Source organism: Carassius carassius, chromosome 37 (assembly GCF_963082965.1).
Source record: "Carassius carassius chromosome 37, fCarCar2.1, whole genome shotgun sequence".
NCBI lineage: Eukaryota > Metazoa > Chordata > Actinopteri > Cypriniformes > Cyprinidae > Carassius > Carassius carassius.
In genome coordinates, this window is record NC_081791.1 from 21,471,210 (window position 1) to 21,493,250 (window position 22,041).

The window sequence follows — 22,041 nt, forward strand, 5'->3', positions numbered from 1 at the left end:
GCAAGTAATGGAGAAGTCTGGAAGGGAGATTCCTGATGCCAGCACTCGGCGAAGGGTGTGGTGGCAGGTACGGCCCTGACGTCTTGCCAAGGTTTTTTGTTCTTTACATATCGGTGTTCTCAGAGCCAAAGTCTCAAAGCCGATAACCTGACATATAGGCCTATACTTACATTTATTACACCTTCCTCCTAAATCTTACAATTTTTTGTAAATCCTGTTTTTTAAATGTCTATTGCTGCAGACTGATTAAGAGAGATTCAGTAAAGCAATTCATGGATATCAAAATATATTTTCTGCCTTCTTATGTTTGCTCAAGGGCTGCGCTGCGTGTTTGTTTTAAACTGTACGGCAGAGCTGGAACATGCCCCAGGAGCTCGGTAACCCTTATCTGACTGATAGGACAGAACTCGTGGGAGTTTCCCGGGAGAGAGGAGAGAAGCATGGCGACAGTTGCTGTTTAGAGGTATCTGGTTGCTCCTCTCACTTTCTTCTGGCTGTTTGTTCACCATTGGCCTGTTGTGCAATATTTATAAAAGACTTTAAGGGGGCAGCTTTGTTTTTCTGATGACAAAAAAATTATAAATAAAATAAAATAAGCAAATAAATAATGAAAAAAATCTAATTAAAAGACATATGAATTTATCAAAATGAAGTGCTATTTTTTTAATAAATAAATAAATAATTAAATAAATATATCTCCCCAAACTAAAATGTGGAAATAATTAAAAATGATTGATTTGATAAATAAATAAATAAATCCTCCAAAATATTTGGACACTTTAATTACTTAAAAAAAAATGATGAATTACATTGCATTAAATATCCTTTTCCCTTTATTTGATATAAATGTGTAAATTTATTCAATTAAATTAAAAGCTATTTATATATTTACATTCATTTTATTTGTACATTTTTATATGTATAAAAGTGTCCAAATACTTTTTGGGCCCACTAAATAGACATTATGTTGTATAGTAATCAATCAATCAAACAAATAAATAATAATTCTATACATACATCCTATATATTAAAATCTCAATTACAATTTAGTGGCAAGTTTCTGTTACACAATCACTTGGAAATATATTTTTCACCAGCTCTGTTTTGCTCCATGACAACATCAGCAAAAACTCAAGAGGAGTTTCTGAAAGAAAATGGCCTACACTGATATCAATATCACGGGGAGCTACAAAACCATGCTGAATATCAGTGAAAAATAGCATAAGTTACAATCTGCGTCACAGCCCATTCCTCGGCCCAGACGCCGGTAGGTAAACTCCGCCATGTTGCGAGCTTCATCCACAGAAAACGCCCCTCCCACGTGATAGGGATGATGAGGTAGACAGGGATGCAATCCCCTCCGGCCCTCTGGTGCTACCAACGTTTGCCAATGTCTGTGGCGTCTTATGCAGCATTAACAGCTGCAGTGCAGGCCTCTGCCTCTCTCTCTCTCTCACACACACACACACACACTCGGACGTAACCTGGGGACAACACCGCTCAACACGCAACAGGTTTTAGGACAGGACCATCTCCCTAATAGAACTAATCGCATGCACGTAACAAACTTGCCATGGCACTGTTTGACACAGTGTGTGATTAAATCAGAATTGTTAAAAAAGACAAAAATCAAACAAACAACAACAAAAAAAAGAAGACAATTCTAATCAAACAATCACTTGATGTAACAAAACATCAAATGCCAATGAAAGTCAATGGGAACCGAAACTATTTGGAACGACAATATGGGGAATAAATAATGACATATATCCCTTTAAACTGCATTAAAATAATTTTCCCACCCTCATGTTTTAAACAACATTGGTGAACAAACTAAATTGGACCCCATTGACTTTCAGTGTATGGACAACACAGACATTCTACAAAATATCTCCTTTTGTGTTCCACAGAAGAAAAATGGCACAGAGGTGCGAGTGAATAAACGAGAACGGATTGTTCATTTTTGGGTGGATTATCCCTTTCAATAACATTTTGCCATAGTGAGGTTCTACCAAGTAACAGCTCTCTAAAACAACAACACTACCATAACAGAGTACTCACGAATGATAATATTACCTTGGAGCCAATCGGATTAATCCCTCCAGCTGCTTTCCAGGGCTAATCCAATGGGATTTGGAGCTTCGAAAAAGCACCAGCCGGCGCCTGATAGGAGCAGAGCTCCGTCACTCATCTCTCTGATGCAGCTGCATTAGGAAGTCTAGCGCATTTGAACTGGACGCCTGCCAGTGCACAGTCACCAAGAGAGCAAGGTAAACAATTTCGCTCTCTCTCTCCCTCTCATTCTAGTACTTTCCCTGGTTCCCTCCCATGACATTTATACCCTTTTCATCAACATAACCCTCCTCAGGACACAATTTAACCCCTGTATTGAAGGTAAGACACAGGGAGGGAAGTTAAAATAATGTGTCACGCACTGAAAAGTAAGTGCTTCAAATATTTGCAAGTATTTCTAGTAAACCACAGAAACAAATGTTGTTGAGGGAAATGCGACATCTGCCCTCGTCTCTGCCAAAAGATCACAAATTTAGCCAAGGCACCTGCTCTTCTACTCCCTTATATAAGGGACATAAAATGCCATGAAGTAACGTCTAAGTCGCCTCTCCTGATATCTTAATAATCCAGAGATTGATCTCAGGTCAGACTTACAGTGACTAGCCTGCTGTATTTGACTTACCTGTTAAGAGGAGCCAGAAAAGATGTAACCTATATATATCGGTATCAGTATCAACCGTAAGTATGCGTATTGCGATTACAGTACAAACCCTTGTGGTATCCGATGTGGTTCGAATAACAGGCTAAAACTGTTATTTACATGAACTATTTCTCACAAGAACCTTCGAAAGCAGCATTTGTTTTGTTATCGTTTTTTGATAACCGTTTTTTTTGCGGACATCGCGATACCGTCACACGCCCAGCAAACGTCGACAAACACCGAACCTCTGCGCACACAATCCGAGGAAACTCTATCACGTTCTCAGCATCCATGTTGGAGCTGCGACTGTGGAGAAATGGACTAAAACGTGAAATCAGAGAGAGCGTAAGTGGGAGAGAAAAAGAGGAGGATGAAAGGCGGACAAGCAGACGAAAGGACTGGGATACACTCACAGGTAAGAGAAAAGCACACATGTCCGAATCCTCTCCTCCTAGCTGCTGTTTTCCTCTCGACGTGAACAAGTGACGTAGCAACAAATCCAAAATCTCTTTCTCTCTCTCACTTCCTCCCTCTCTCCACCAGACCTCCACCCTCTCCTGCTCGCTCTATTTTCATCTTGTTGCAACAGCAGAATTGCTGCTGTTTTTTTTCAGACAGACACATATCTACATAAATAGATCGCTAATAGACACATACAAACACGCTCATTGCGATCACCGAGACAGATAGTTGCCGCAAATGCTCCCACAATCCCTCAATGTCTCCTTCTCCCTCAGTTTGCCTCTCTTGCTCATTGTGACGCAGCACTTAATTCTTGGGTCTTTTTCACTCTGTGTTATTAGCACACAAACACAGCATCTCGAAACCCACATAACGAGTGGAGAAGTGAGAGACAGAGAGCCAGAGACACTTTGATAACAGTTGGCTTCTTTCTTTTCCTGTCTATCTGGTGTCCTCCTCTCCCCTCTGTCCTCCTATAACTGTTTCTCTAGCCGTCAGCTCCCCTCTTTTATATCTTCCGCGTCTCATCTGCGTCTCTGAGAGACACGCTGGTGTCTCGGTGAACTGAGATGACGGTGCCCCTATGATCACCTGACAGCCTGCAGCTTTTAAAGGCACATCGCAGAGCTCGGCTTCAGTTATGTAACAACTGGGCTGTTTTGTTTCTCGTGTTTTTAATCTCGGCCTGTTTAAAATATCCAGGCTGTCGGGGGACAGCTAAGTCAGATAATATGGGCAGGGACGGAAAGAATCTTGAATCTGTGAACATCACAAATGACGTGACTAATAGGGTAACGTCATACCAGCGTTCGGACAGATTAGAGAATGGACACGCAGGGTAAGATATGATATGGACTTTATGATTAAAGATATGATAAGGACTTTATGATTAAAAGAAAACAAGAGGGACTGTAGAATCATGGGAAGGCGCATCAGTGGCTCATAGACTTCCTCTTCCTGTTTTGTGACTACAGATCTGTAACCATGGAGACAGACGGCAGAATAACATGGATTATGTCACCATATTCAAAACTGAAGTGATGCATGAGGAAAAAAGGGAGAGTAAAACCTGAAAATCACATTAGGACAAAAAAATACACTTATTTAAATAAAAAAAATAATTAAATATATAAATACATTATTAAAATAGAAGAAAATAAAGTTTTATAAAATGCAAAATAAAATAAAAATATAATAATACAAAAAATTTATTAACTTATTAATTAACGAATAAATAGCTAAATAAAATAATAAGAATTAAACAAAATGCAGACAGGAGGTGATTTATAAATTTCTAAATTATAATAAAAAATATTAAATGAATCTCTTTCAGAAAACTGGCCACAGAAGAACTGCTTCTTTAAATATCTTCATACATAAACATAACGATAACATATAACAAGACATGGCTAAAATTGCTCTATGCTCAGAGTAGCCTGACACACTTTAACACAGACCACAATTCCCAGCATGCTCCTCTGTATGACATCTCAATCGAAGTGGGGAAGTGAGGTAGGTCAGCTGGCAGGGTGCAGTCTAATGATACACCACCAGCCAATGATAATCCTCCTCTCTGCTCCAGTTTATTTTAGATTGGGAGATGAACACAGTATGACATGCTACACTATGAAGCATGATGTTACTTTGATTTATCTTTAATAACATCAGTCTTTAAGTAAACAAATATCTGATTCATGCCTTGAAGGCACTTGAAGGCAGTGCTTCTATGTCTCTAATGGCTTTTTGAACCACCTCTCATCGCACTACAACTTGGCATCGGAACACTGTCAACTGTGTATTGATTAAGGAATTTTAAGTATGCAAGATACAGACCTATGAAAAATAGATTCTACAATATTCAGGAACCAACTGTTTTTTTTGAGTCAGAAATAAACGTTCATCCATCCATTTGCTGGATTGCTTTTCTAAACGCAAATTAAACCAAGTCACAATTCACAGTGCATTTTACCCAAGCTGTGCTTCAATCTATTTGTGTCTGGGTATATCAGGACAGCTATTATGCAACATTTACAGTTATGAGGGCATCTGTTGAGCTGATGGCTGGGACAACTTCCTCAGTATTTATCAATTCGATGTGAACCATTATAAATATCATGAAGCAGTAAATGCAGAGATGCATTGCATTAATTCAGGAAGTAAATAATCACAGAAATGGGGTATATTTTATTTCTGTCAGAATCAATAAAAGGAACTATACTTTCCTAATCTGTCCCTACATTGCAAATTATGCCAGCTAAATGTAGTTGAAACAAAGGAGTAAAATGAAGTAACAGAAGGTCAAACTGTTTAATAAATTACTAAATCCTAATAAAAATATTATATTAACCTGTTAATATTTTGTTAGAAGAACAACTTCTCTGCTGACTAGATGTAGGTCTACACATCAAATTATCAGCTAAATGTGTCATTGAAGAAAATAGAAATTTGTGGTATTAATAAAATGACCTCTTACACCAACGATGGATCATGAAAGAAGACATAGAGACATGACAAAAAAAAAGTTATAAAGAATCTTTGGTAACACTTTACTTGAAGCCTTTATGTATAATGCATTATAAAGGGTTATTAGAGGGTATAATGCATTATAATTATTCATATTGTGCATTCTAATACATTATAACTTATCATAAATTATAACAATTGAAAATGCATAGTGTAACAATAATTTGGAAAGTGTTATAATTTATTAGCATAGTTACACAACTATTCATGTAATTATAAAATGCATTATAAGGTGCATTAAAAGGCATAATTAAAGCATTCAAACTACTTTTATAATGCATTATAAATAAAGGCTTTAAGTAAAGTGTTACAGAATCGTATAACTTCTCTGTGCTAACAGCCTCATGGGAAGTGCGCTGACACATAGTGCTGTTGTACTAAATACTGTCCTGTCACAATAAAGGCAAAAATGCCAAAAAAGATATATCTTAAAAAAAAAAGAAAAAAAAAGGACAACAGTTATAACTGGCCGTGACTACAACTAACATTTGACATTAGACTGTGGACCTTTTTCCTATGAAACTCTCACTGAATCTATTTATTAATTCAACATTACATCTTTCTGACCTTTAATGCCTGATATAACACCATGTTTTCCTCTTTATCATGTCAAACAGGTTATTCAGCAACAGTGCATGCTAACTAGCATCCTTCCTGTCTGACTATTAATGCAGTCGTCATTAGCAGCAAGCGGGTTAATTTTAGCAGTGTCATCTCAACATAGTAGTCTGGTTCCTGTAGGCTTAATCTATAACAGGAGAGGAGCCTGGCCGACTGACTACACGTTGACCCTGAATGACGCACTTTCAAATAGCTGCCAAAGTGTTCACTCAGATAAAACCTTGGCGAATCAGAGAAATGAGATGAAGAGCTTGGCATATGTGCCAGTAAAGGGAGCTGATGCTAATGCCATCAAGGAGTGTATAGGGTTTTAATACATGATGAAAGTGAATTCCCATTAGAAAAATGGCAATATGGCTAGTGTTGTTCTGCTTATTTAGCTTGGATGGATGAAACTGCAGATTCCCACTGTGAACGCCACAATGGTGCCACACCCAAGAAGTCAATGCACATTCGTTGTCATTTATCTTATATAAAAATTATCTCAAGATGCATGCCAATTTGTACACATACCTTTGCAGTGTTGTAGTTCCTTGTCATCCCAGATTCCCTAAAAAACAAAAATAAACATAAACAAAATTGGTAAAAATGGCATTATAGAGATTTCATCAATATTCACAAGGAATGTACATTAAAACATATTTTAAACAATGACGAATGCAAGCAAGTTTGTCTGATGAATAAATACAATTCATCATCCAATCTCGAATAATTTTGGCATTGAATCATTCCTGGGACCACTTAGAGCCAGATGTATTCTTAATAATGATTCTACAATAATGTTACATTACTCTAAAACATGACTTCCTGTTGGTGTGCTTTAACAACACTCATTTGTCCTACTCTCTTGCATAGTATCTGTAATTATTGTACTGATTTGTCATATATGCCACATTTGTGACCCTTGAGCACAAAACCAGTCATAAGTAGCATGGGTATATTTGTAACAATAGCCTATAATACATTGCATTGATCAAAATGATACATTTTTCTTTTATGCCAAAAATCATTAGGACATTAAGTAAGATCATGTTCTATGAAGATATTTTGTAAATGTCCTACCATAAATATATCAAAACTTTATTTTAATTGGTTATATGCAATGCTAAGGACTTAATTTGGGGACTAACGACTATTAATCATTATGTGGATTTGGATTAATTTGGATTTTCTCAATACTTCGATTTTTTTTTTTTTTTTTTTTGCAGCTTCAGATTCCAGATTTTAAATAGTTGTATCTTGGCCAAATAATGCTCTATCCTACCAAACCATATACATCAATGGAAAGCTTATTTATTTATACATCTTCCCCTATGACTGGTTTTGTGGTCCAGAGTCACATATATTTGTTCCCTATAAAGTTATCTGAGATTAGGTGCCTTTAATCAGTGGCAGAACCTACAGCCATTCAGTCGTCAGTCTGGTTTTAAAGTCAATGCTTTCTAGTAGTAAATGATTTTCTGTGAACTGTAAATAAATATCTAAATAAAAATTATTTAATGATTTAAAAATAATAAATATGAAAAGTTTTGATTGATTAAAAAATGCATTTAATTGGGGTAAGTTACGTTTTAACTTCCTTTTTATTTTCTTGATTTTATGTTAAATAAAACTATTATTTATATATATATATATATATATATATATATATATATATATATATATATATATATATATATATATATATATATATATATATATAAACAGCGTAATAAACACAAACAGCGCCGCCCAATGGCAGAGGAAAATAAATGCCAGCTTTGTTTACATCAGAAATAAAAGGTGCGCACTTGACTAAAAACATCATTAGCTAATAAAGAAATGGCCGGTAGTGGGTCAACATGGGTAAACCTCATGTGTTCACCACACGAAACATCTAGAAATGCAGATAAGGTCCGCGGAATCAATAGGTTACATAAACCCAGTCATATAATATCATGAATAGACATTATCAGCTAAGACTGAATATGCCTTTCATGCAAATCTGAGTTTATTTGTATGTTCAGGACAGCAGCTATTTTGGTTAATCGACTGATGTCTGTGCGGAAACTGTTTATGCTTTAATCAGTGGAAAAAAACAACCGAGCTCACCTGTTAGACGCTATTCTGACTGATCGAGATGAAAACATTCCATGGGTCAGGGCAAAGCACACTGGGTTGTAAATAAGAACTGCGTAACATCCTTTCTTTGCCACGCCAAGCAGTCTAGGCCAACCACACACGCACGCACACCTTTGTCGCAGCAGAAACCCCTCCTCCTTCCCTGCAATCCCCACCTTGATTTTTCTTCTTTCTGAGAATCAGCTGTACATTATATTTAACTAAGGACAATATTATAAGACGATAACTAGTCTAGGTATTTCTAGAGCATCTCAATGAAAATGACTGACAGCATCCTTATAAAGAATAAAATGGACATGACGAGAGACTGGCTTAATGGGCACGATACCAACATATATGGCATATTTCAAATAATGAATACATCAATCTCGTCCATGTCAAAGTTCATAAAAGTTCATCGATCTGTCACACATCAGAAAACAACATGTTTTTTGTCCCGGCGATAGATTATTTAGAATAACGCAACGCCCAATGTGAAGGACTTAACAACTTTACTAAATAGAAAACACTCCTACTAACCCGAACAAACCTGTCTCAATTCTCTCTGTTGGCGATGTCAAACGCTGGGTGCTATCGGCTTGAACTTCATTTTTCAATTATAAAACGTCTTGATGCAGCGCACATCGAATTTTCCACAGCGCAACAGCTAGGCCCCGCCCAGGGCACACACCCCCGTGTCCTGATTGGCTGTCCGTCTTGAGCGCAGTATGTCGTACCAGAATCACATGCTTTTGACGCATGTTTACAAACACTCGAGCGAATCACATGTCGCAGAGCTCTATTGACATGTTTCGCGACTGCTAGATAATTAGGACTGTTAACAGAGGCATTTCCCTTTGCGCTACATTTTGTCTGACACGTGCAGTTAAGAAATGTTCAAAAAATTTGAGTGTCCTGTCACCGAATGTAACCACACTATGCTTCCTGCTAGAAAAAGGCATTTCCACTTTGTTGGTGAAAGTCTACGGAGCGGAAACGTGACGAACGTGTTTTTAATTTAAGTTTTAAAGGTCATTTTGATATATTTTTTCTCATTTGAGAGACATAATATAAAACAGAAAGTGTTTTATTTATAATTTTATTATACGTATAATTTTATTATATCTTTGTATTTAATATTTATATGTGAATATTAATATAACATTAATAATATTAATGTTATTAGATATTTTTAACATTTTTCATTTAAAGGCATGTGCTGATCATGTTAACATTAACATTTATAATTTATTTTTGATATTTTGAGAGAGGCATGTACATATATGTGGGTGTATGTATGTCTACAATGTAATTATGTATGTATATATTTCATTTATTTTATTAAAATGTGCTGATCATGTTTTCATTGACATTCCTTAATTTTATATTAATATTTAGATAGAAAGAGATGTAGGGTTGTAGTATTTGGGTCAATGTATGACTGGGACTATGAAAATATATTTTATCATGAAAATGCACAATATGTGTACTTTTAATGTAAAATCAAATCAAATGAATCAAGAAGAGCAAAGAATAGAAAAGAAAGCTTCACTGTCTTTCTAGCTGCATTTACTCTCAGTATAGTAAAGAACATGTCAAAGATATAGGTACAGCGTACAGTCATTATTATTACAGAAGAGGGCGACATTTCTCCAAGGAAAACAACCTAGACGATCACATGGATCAGTTAACATTCTTAATCCATGATGCAAGTGTTATGATAGTTTACACTATGCTGGCTTGCACTTCATTCTGGGCCCAGTACACAACATGAGAAGAACTTTAGACTATACAAATTTTGCATAAGTTGCTTTTATTGTATTTAGTTTTTAATACATTTTTAAGCCTGTATGGCTAAAGTCTTAGCTAGTTTATAACCCCCCCCCCCCCCACACACACATTTAATAATAAATATAGTGTCAATATATAGAGAAACAAACAGTTGTAGTATGATTACAATAGACTGGAATGTCCAGAGTTGAGCTGAGATGACGCTTGACATGGGAGTATTTAGGAGAACAGGAAATGAAATCACTTAAGTGTGCATTGCATCATTGTGGAAAGAAAGAGACAGTTTTCCTGATTCTGCATGGTCTTCATTAGAGACTATGGCCTTGAAAAGACAATGAAGATTCCCTTGTGAAGAAAGTTAACACATCCCACAGAGAACAATGGCTGTATTCATTGTATTTACGTCTGCTGTCCTGATCCTTCTTATGAAACCAGTGTTTTTTTTTTTTTATGTAATGATTGCCATTTTTAAATGTTTTTTAGTGCTCTTTGTATTCCGTACAATAGCATCTTGGGAACATATGAATTTAACCCGCAACATAATTAATTTGATGTTAATAAGAGAAAGTTTGTTAATATGAATAAAAAAAGTGATGTTTAAAATATAAATGTAGGCGATGTATCTGTATGTAATTGAATTTTTTAAAAGTAAAAATAAGAAAAAAAAACACAAAACAAACAAAAAAAGAAAAACTAATGTTATATATATATTATATATATATATAAATTAGATTTTTTATTAAATAGATTTTATCGACTTTTTATTAAATGACAGACATTAACTTTAGAAAGTACATTAATCAACTGTTCTATAAATACAGAAGCATTCTCATTTACTTCTTCTGATATGGTCATGTAATTATGCTGTGTTGATCTGTCATGCATGTTCCAAACAACAGGTGCAGACTTTGCACATGTGGGAAAATGTGATAGCATGCTTGACCCTCAGAGCTGCAGTAAAATGTTATGATCCAGTAATATTCTCAAACCAGAGGACTGTCACACTGTCACATGGCTGGGCTATACAGGTCTGTTCACACCCAGGCTCCCCAAACCCCTCGTCACAGGCTCCTTGAAATGACCTCCATCAGGCTGGGTTGGGAAGAACTTCACCAGGCACTAATAGCTGCTGATTGTATACTTAGGAATAAACGACTGCTTGTGAAAGTGTGGCTTCCAGAGTTGGCAACTTGACACAGCGACCATCCACAGCGTGTATCTGTTGTTTTTGTATATGTGTCCTAGCGTCGATAATAAAACTTAGCAGGATCATATTTTACACATGATGAAATTAAAACCAGGTGTCAGGGTGGGTGTGTGTGTGTGTGTGTGTGTGTGTGTGTGTGGAGAGATCACTGGCTTGGACGGCTTGGTATGTGCTTATGTGTGTGTAGTTTAAAATTTGTTATGTGGACACTCCCTTTAGGTCAGACTTAGGAGCAGCACATGGCTGTGTCAAACTCTCACGCAAAGATGGATGGAAATGTGCACACGCCTTACATGCGTAAGCAGCGTTATCCTGTGCTGTGTGTTTATGTCATGTATGTTCTCACATAAAGGAACATTTTACTGCACAGAGGTTGCTCTTTCATTGTTTAAAGAAATATTCTAGAGTTCATTACAAATTGAGCTTAATTGACAGCATTTGCGATGTTGATTAATTACAGCAAAAATGAATTTCCACTTGTTTTCGCCTTGCAAAAATCTGGCAAAAATCTGGTTTACAGCTTCCATATTTTCAAATATGAATGTCCAAAAGTATATTTGCTAAAATATATTTGCTGCAGCCAAACACATATTAAACATTTTCTTTTTGCCATTTTTGTTTATTTTTGAAAATATATTGTGTAAGATATAAATGTGTTTATTGAAAAAGCCTTGAAAAAATATAGTACAGTTTGAAATATATTTTGTTATATGAAGGTTTAAACTAAATATATATTCAATTTTAAAAATATAGTTCACTGAGCTTTACAGTTCACAACATTTATTATCATATATTTAGCATATATTTAGTACTACTCAATAAAAAATGTTAAAATACTGTTTTCATATTTTTGCCACATTATAAATATTATGAATGTTAAAATGGTTTTAGTTTAAAAAAGGTTACTATCTTTACTGTCAACACAGCATAAACACTTAAAACATTTACTAAAACTCTAATAATGCACACATTTTAGCAGAAGAACTAATGTGAGTGCTTTTATAAAATTGTAATCTTCACATTTCAGCTTTTAAATCCTCTAAAAATTGGCCCCATTTTTCATATTGAAGTAATATTTTAAATGTACATATAAATGTATAAGTATATATGTAAATTTTTTGATGAGTACATATAATATATTAATCTTGATTTATGGGAACCAAAATAAAAGTTTTTGTTTACATAATTTTTGTGATGTGTGTATACAGTATTTATTATGTATATATACAGTACACACACACACACACACACACACAAACACATGCATGTATATACTTCATAAAAATCTATGTTTATATATTAATATATTTATATATGGTATAATGTATATGAATATTAATATATAAGTAAATATTTTCAAAATATATGCTGTATGTGTATCTGTTGCATAGAAGTAAGCTTATTTTAGATGTTTCTCCTTGAGATTTCCTGCTGTGATGTTTTGTATTTTTCTTCTCCTTCCAAGTGTTTTTTTTATTTTTATTTTTTTACAGTGAAATCTGGAGCACGTCCAGCAGCTATCTGTGACCCTCCCTGTAAGGACACTCTCTGACTGCCGTCAGTCACATATAGCAGTGGATTATGTGTCCTCTATATTATCTGTGCACACTCTCTCACTGCCATAGGACATTGATGACAGTCTGTGTGTATTAATAACTGTCTAGTTTGTGACTGGAGGTGTAGGGACAAGGGAATGAGGCGAGGACTTTGAGATGAAGAGATGGATTACTCTGAAAGGCTAAACAGTCATGGAGTTCCAGGCAAAATGAAGCCCTCTAGAGGGCCCTGCAGTAATAAAAGACTCAACATTCTATTCTGTTGCTTAACTGGCCTTGAATGACATGATGCTGATGTTCATTCCTTTTCCAGTCAGTGATGAAAATTCAGTTGCTCTTCTTGTAACAGACATCTTTCCATCGTTTAGGAGTGGATTTTGTGGTTAAACAGTTTATATGAATATGTTTTGAAAGCAAAACGCTCATTGTGATGTTTCAGAGTTAGATAAATGTGCATTTGTCCAGCATATATAGCTAATTCTTATATGGACACATCTATGTCTCATTGAATTTTATATATAATCAACTTTATTTTTATTATATCTTTAAGTCACATGAAAAGAGCATTGGAAATGTTTTTTCATGCCTTCATCATTTACTTTTCCTGCTTTTCAAATGAATTTTATTGTTTCACCCTGTGAACCCAGACTTACAATCTTATTAAAAGTCCATTATAAAACATAAATAATATTATGTTAAACGCTGATGATCTAAACAATAAATAATATAATTATTGCAATCTTAATTGTGTGAAAAGTGTTTATATAAATGTGTACACAAATTACAGCTGTGCCTCACTTGTGGTGTCATTTCCATCATGACCAACAATATTGGTACTAAAAACTTTTTTTTTTCTTCTCAGAAGTTAGTGTACACTATTACCAAGAAAACAACACGGTCAACAAAGAGCTTAAAAAAGGAGTGGAAACAAGAGACGTGCGATGTCTGAAGAGAATTCAAGATAAATATCATTTATGTGTGTCATTTCCAATCAAGCTGCAGTTTTGTCAAATGATATCAGATTAAAAGTGTGTGTATTATATTAACAGTGTGTTTGTAGGATATGACAAGAAACTAAATGTTAATATGCATTTCACTACAGAAATTATGCTATTAAACACAATTTAATAGCACAATTTTCCTTTGGTGCATGTTTATACAGTACATGGTTGGACATTGTTAATAGACCAATTTAACCACTGAGAGTGTGAAATGTGTGTATTTAGGGGAGTTGAAGTGTGTACACCCTTGTTTTCTGACTCTTTGGCCGATATAAATTCTGATTAGAACTGTATTTGGTTTTATGGTCTGAATGCCTCTGGCACACACTGAACAATGTCTAAATCACATCGACCAACCGGATAGATAAGATTAGAGCAGTTTGTATCATATTTTATTGTAGTTAATGTGAAAAAGTTATGTTGAAATAATTTTGTGTGTGAATACAAGTGTGTGATTTTTTTGTGTAACAAGTATCAGCCAAAGACACTACTATAGATTTTGTCCCTTTTTGAAACGGGGAAGCTGTCCATTCAATACACTTCCTGCCCAGATCTAGGGACCAGATGTTTTCCTACCCTGAGAGATAAGGACCATGTCACCATACAGCAGTCAAAATGCTCACAAGAAGCAGGAAGTTGGTAAACATTCTTAAGCTCACTTCTTCCTAATAGAAACCTCCTGAGGGTTCAGCTTCTATAATGGGGACATAATGGTCACATGAAATGGCTTTCTTTAGATAAGAGCACATGATCGCTTTTAGTCATGTTTACTTTCATTAGGATGCATTAACTTCTACTTTACCTGCAAACACCTCTATTAGATTATTGAGATTAATGGATCATTAACCATTGAATGGTATTATGAACCAAACATCTCAAAATATAATAACATGCATAGCAATAAAATGAATGCAGTTAAATCACAATGCAGTGCAACGTTTGTATATATTATAACCAAAACTATTTAATAAAAAATACAATTATTTAATATATAAATAATTAAAACAGAACTTATAATTAAAACACTGTGCAATGAAAAATGCGAGGTGGTCTTCAATCAGTACAGGAAGTTGTATGTTATAAGAGTAACATGAACCCGGGTTCCCTTGTGTGATATTTATGTTCATTTCAAGTGTTCTAGCCTAAACATATGAGGTAGAAGTGCGCTTGGCACCCTTCATCTCTTCTCTATCTTTCTCTCTTGGTGACGACAACAGACTCTCCCGGGATTCTCCAGCCTCCCCTCCCTTGGCTGGTGTGGCCTGAACCTTGACACAAAACATACTTGTTCTTCTCTGACTCTATCCCTCAGCCAGGCTATCTTACCAACGAAGTGAGGTGAGGGAAATCTCGACAAACCTCACAGCTGCGACAACACTCGCCTTCACATGGCTGACAAGAGAAAACACCCTGCTGTTTTGGGTGGGAGTGTGGATATATGTATGTGTGTTTAATCTCTGACTCTTCATGTCACACACTCTCACACAAAGAAAAAAAAACATATTTTCTACTAGAAAAACTGTTAAGTCCAGGATTTATCTTCTTGGCCAAACATATGTTTTGATTATCAGCAAACAGAGGTCAGGTCAAAAAAAAAGAAAAAAGAAAAGCCCATTTGGTCAACTGTTATCATTGGAAGAAACGCCATTGTATGTGACTATGGATGTGTGAATATTAAGTGTGATTGTATAACAAGCCATGGCATTTTCATCTGATATAATTACTTCACCATAGTTAAAGGGATAGTTCACCCAAGAATGAAAATTCTGTCACTCATTACTTACCCAATAAACTGGACTAAACCCACAAATCCATCCAATCGCCAAAGATGAAGATGCTGTTTGTGAAGATCAACACCTGCATGCGCAACCTCTGAACAACTATACAGGTAAAAACATTTAATTAAATATCTAATTTAACAAAAAAGTACAATGGCATTACCATGGTTTTTAAATGTACTATGGTGTACAGTTGGAGTAGGCCCACTGTGTCTATTTTATGGAACTGTAAATGCAGTGGCATGGAATGGTGTTACATGAAGGGTTATATTAAGAAACTGTCATAGTCGTTCTTTTCAGAGATAAGCCATGATATATTTGGATTTATTTTTGCCTTAAGGAAGGCTGTTCTCAGTTTTTTTTTTACCAGACTCATTTGTTCTTGTTCTATTTATGTTTTGGGTTGTACTGTGAGGTTATTGTCAGGGTGATTCCTGATTTGTAGAACATATTTATCATGGTTTATGAAAAAAAAGAGCATCCTGAGAAGATTAAGTGTGACGTCATAAGGCTCACCATTCCAAATATGTGAGATGATATGAACTGGCTCCAGGCAGGAAAATGTCAAAAATTTTCGTTTTCATGTTTTCTCACATGTTGGTGACATAGTGATGTTTTTATTAATATTTGCTAAATATTGATACAAATATGTTGTGGTGTTGGTTTTGAGACCTCTTAAGACTGCATAAAGACAGATTTGGTCTGGATCTGGGCCTGGATTATGCTTTCAGACCGCAGTCTGACTTCCAACAGTCTGTGTGGTCTCTTATGATAACCCCCCCCAACATTTACCCGTTCAATGTGATTTTATTGGTAATGGCTGTTAACACATAGTGGAATGCAGAATGCTGTAAATTTGTTCTTATTTTTAGGAACATTGAAAACATTGACAGAATGGAAAAAAAATTATTCATGCCATAAAATCTTTCTAAAAATGCATTTCTAGTATATTAAGCAAGTCTTTTTTTCAGTAGATGTCTTGAATCATTTTTCTTACTCACATTGTTTTTCTGGTACTATAGGTAAGCAGAAGTCTAACAAAAATAGAAAAGTTCCTTGTCATAAATTATATACTGTAGCTATGGAAACATTTTCTTTTTCTTTTTATATATTAAATGTGATATATTATTTGGTGGAAATACTGTATTAGAGGTAAAATAAAAATAATAACAATAATTTATATAAATTATAGGTAATATAATAATAATATAATGAGGTAAAATAATAATAATAACAATAATTATATAATAGGCTGCTAATATTACTAATATTATATATTAAAATAATAATATTAGTAATATTAGCAGCCTATTATATAATTTAATATAATTATATATAATAGTATAAAATAGTTTATAATACTATAATAATATAGTGTATTGTATTTGAATATTTCCATGAGATTTTATTTGTAATATCATCATTTTCCCATTTACAGCTTTGTTTTTTAGGGTGATTATTTCAGAACTCAGAGGGTGTGAGACAGCAGTCAGTAACACATAAACGCTGACTTGCTTCATCTTAAAGTGATGAGGGTCCACTGAAACCCACCCTGCTCTCTGCTCTCTGATGTCATCACCCTCTCTTATGCAAACCAGCTGTTTGCTTAAATGGCTTTTAGATGCCAGCCAAATTTCTGCATGTGTGTTGAGGAATGAGGGAGAGAACATATGTGTGCATTTGATATCGAACACAAAATTCTTGAGTAAACAGCCTAGCCGCCATATAAATGAAAAATTGGATCATATAGATCCTAGGCACACAAAGACGACGTCTCACTGGGGTAAAGTAGAAATGAATAGTGAGCACATCAATTTATTTTTCAAAACTTTATTCCTATCACAAACATACATCAGTTTAACACAATGCTAGTACACCGATCCAAAATATGACGGAATATCGGAATGATAAAACAAATGTCATAGTTGAAATAAAGGAAATTGTATTCATATGTATCTACATTTAAAACATAATTCCTTATTGGTTTATTTTAAGAGATACAGTCACGCTCTAGCACCAAATTTTGACCCCAAGTTAAGTCAGTCTTGTGTCAGAAATTTTTTGAAGAAGTGAAAAAAGTAAAAAAGATATGATTTTAAAAGTAGTGTCTTTATGTCTGCACATTTTTTTACTGTATTGAAGTGAATCGACTAAAACTAAAAAGAATGGTCCAGGGTTTCATGGCTGCACCCAATTACATCCTTTTTTTGCCTAAGGACTTTTTGTACAGTGTAGTAGCAAATGCAGAGACAAAATAAAATGCACCCGCCCACCCAAGAAACTTCTAGTAATTAAAGCAGGTAATTGAAACGATTAAGTCAGTCATTCAATCCATAAACACTAGTTCTAAATGTCTAGAATAAAAATATAACAAAAAGAGCATAATACTGGTTTACAAAGTATGGCAAAGCTGTAACACAATCAAGAAATGTCAGATAACAATTAGCTGTCACCCTGAGCACTAACGGGCTTTGCAGCATATCTAATTGGTTGAATTTTACGGTACGTTAAGGGTTGTTTGCAGCAATGAAATGGAGTTGATGGATTGACGCTTGAACTGATTTCTCATGCTCAGCAGCTCCAGGAATCATTACTTTGTCATGCAGTGATATTAACAAAATTATACAAGACTATTTACTAGTCAAATCATACTATACACAAAGACGAACATTTGGAACATTTCATACAGTCTCGAAACACACAAACAATCCGTCGCAAACAAAAACACAACTCCCATCCATTGGATTCTGAATGTTTCTTTATAGTATCATGTGATTTACTCTCAGCTGGAAGCTGTGGAGCACTGGGACAGGAGCAAGGATCCTCCCGGCGTTCCGTTCCAGCCCTGGCTGCACGTTTGGAAGCCAGCAATGATTAATGGTTAATTAAAAGGTCCCCCACCCCACAGCAGTATTGTATTATACTGAAAGGGTTAACCTCTTGAACTAAAATGTTAATTTTTTTCATATTTTGATTGAATTTATATAATGTTTTTTTGTTTACATCATCACTGTCATAACTGGCACTTACAACTGCTTTCTGAACGTACAACAATCTTTCATAAAGTATTGAAATGTGTACATTTATTTTAATATATCGGGAGGAGGATTACTTAACCAGTTTGCCTCAAAAGTTGTTCTGTGTGAACTTCAATTGAACATTTAGCATTTTGCAGTGGAAATTTGAGTCTTTGACACCCGTGTGCCTTATGGCCAAGGTCAGTGCAGTAGATTGAGCTGGGTTTAAGAAGCAGGGACTAAGCCTTCCGCCCAGACCCTTGGTGGCAGGTTGGCTTGTTCACAGCTCAGTGTCTGCTGTTTTGGTGGTAGAGTGGCCATTGGTGGCAGCAGGAGGAGTTTGGGCTTTAACTGCCTCTTGTGACTCTCCGTTAAGACTAGGCTTTTCCTGGGGCTCAGGCTGGTTTAGAGGGTCCACAGACACCAGAGTGTTGCCCTGGTTCTCCTCGTCAGCCATGTAAGACTCCTCAGCCTGTAGAAAACAAAATACAAATAAAGATTTTCTTTTTATTTTTTATATTACATTTTTACATTTTATATTACATTTTTATATTACATTTTACTATATATTATTATTATATTTTTACTACTTATAATTATTTATAATTATATGAGTCTTTTTTTTTTGCAAGACAATTAACCCCAGGAATATTCCCAGAAAAAAAACTGTATTGCTCAAATTTACAAATTCTAATTGAGATTAAATTTCTTGGGATGAATGACATTAGACACAAATGAGACCATGATTAATCATGCGGATCATGGAAGAATTTGGAAATAAATTATGGCGTTCATAACAAGATTCTAGCAAATTTGATCCATTGACTGCATTAAACTATAAATAGTTAAGATTTTTTTTTTTTTTTTTGTCCGTATTTTTCTAAATCAGCACTGATGAGCAAGACTCTTGAACAGAGGGGAGGGTGTTCTTTGAGTAGAACATGTTAACTTCCATAAAATAATTTTTGTTTGATGTAAGATTTTTCCTGACACATCTTCAAAGCTAAAGCATTTATTGTGCAGCATAGGGCTTATGAAATGCTGCCCTATGAATGTACAGTATGTATTTTTTCATTTTAAGACTCTGTCTTAGGTCTGCCGAGAATGCACTTTGCTTCACTTTCATCATTTCTCATCGTTTATCAGAGAAGGAAAACAACTTAGAACTATTGGCAGGGAGATGAAACGGTGTTTCACTAGCATGTGTTGTGTTTCTGAGCATTTGATGGGGCGTGTGCTTGAGGAAATGCGTTGCACTGATATGCTGCCAATTGTTTCCCTCTTAATTATGAGCTTGGCAACAGTTCGCTTCTAAATACGCTGAACTTTGCAATTAAAATACATGCATAACACATTCAAAATGGAAATTTGATTGGGAACACTTGGCGATGGAGATACTGTCAGTGAAATTATCAATTTGAGGGTTTAGTCAGCAGGAAGTGAATGAATGTGTAATTTTGCTTCAAAGGTTTGTTTAGTGTTGATTTAGAGCATGCGATCGCAAGAAAGCACATTACAATTAAATGGATGTTTTTCTGGGGTTCAGTAAGTCTGACACTCACCAGTTTCATGCCTCTGGCGTTGTTTCGGCGATGGCACTTAAAGTAGTATATGCCGACTATTATAGCAGCAAGCAGTAAGCCAAACACCAGCAAAGACACAAAAACAGCAGAAGAAGATCCAAGGGAAGGTCCAGAGGAAGATCTCTTTTGTCCAGATCGAGAAACACACACAAAAAAAACATGTTGAACAAAAACAGGGATTAAATATCGGAGAGCTTCAACAGCAATTTGAATCATATTTTATAGATATATAATCAAGTGATGTTGATTTAGTTTGGGTGTCCCTTAACAGCATGCAGGAATGTTTTGTCATAGATCTATTTAAAAAAAAATATATATATATATATATATATAAATGGTAGAATAATTCACCAATATTGGTAGATATTGTATATTTAAAGTGTTAGTTCACCAAAGAAAATTCTGTCAATGTTAATTACTCACCCTCATGTCGTTCCAAACCCATAAGACCTTCATTCATCTTCGTAACAAAAATTAAGATATTTTGATGAATTCTGAGATGAATTCTCTCTGACCCTACCATAGACAGCAAGGGTCTTTACATGATCAAGGCTCAGAAACGTAGCAAGGAGATCGATAAAATAATCCATGTGACATCAGTGGTTCAACAGTAATTTTACGAAGCTACAAATACACTTTGTGTGCAAAGAAAACAAAAATAACTACTTTATTCAACAATAAGTCTCCTCTGCATCATCCTATAGCACCATTTTGGAGAGTCACATATATAAACAACATATGCAATTTACAGTATATACACGGTTATTCTGTTTACGTTAAGATCAAAGCAAAAAAAATTACAAAATTTACACGGCGCACCCATGTACAGTGCTGCTGACAAAGAACAGCATGATTAAACCACTGATGTCACATGGATTATTTAATCGATCCCCTTGCTACGTTTCTGAGCCTTGATCGTGTAAGGACCCTTGCTGTCTAGGGTCAGAAAGCTCTCAGAACTCATCAAGAATATCTTCATTTGTGTTCTGAAGATGAACAGAGGTCTTATAGGTTTGTACCGACATGAGGGTGAGCAATTAATGAAGAATTTTCATTATTGGGTGAACTATCCCTTTAATTGTGCAGGCTCATATCCCCCTATTTTTAATTTTACATTTCATCTAATACTCACTTGAAGTTAGAAGCTTTCCTAATTTAGACTTTTTCCACTCTTCCTGACATGCGTCCCATACACAAAATGTATCTGTTGTACATAGTTTCATATAGCAAACAAAAAGAGGAAGTAAACAGGAAGGAGTCTTTGTAGTTTAGCACCTCTCCCTGCCTTTCACAAAGCATGTCTGGGCTCCATTTTATCCCATAGTGTCATGCCAGAATAACCAATGCCTATCATGATGAAAAAAAAAATTTTGATCCTTCGTCAGACTGGACATTCGCTGCTATCATCTCACCCATAGTACTTTCACCGGTCTCAGATCTGTTCTTGCCAACAATGGATGCTCATCATCCACCCCCCCAATTCTTGTTTCTAACCTTTACTGGGTTCATAACCACATGGCAGCACAGAGGAAGCACTGAGAGGAAGCTCCTCTTCTCTCCCACTCATTCATCTTTTGTGTGGAAGAATTATTTATAACGAATGACGAAGCAGGATCTCGCTAATCTGAGCTCACAGGCATCAACAGCTCAAACTGCCCTGCTAAACTATATCCTCACAGACACAAAAGC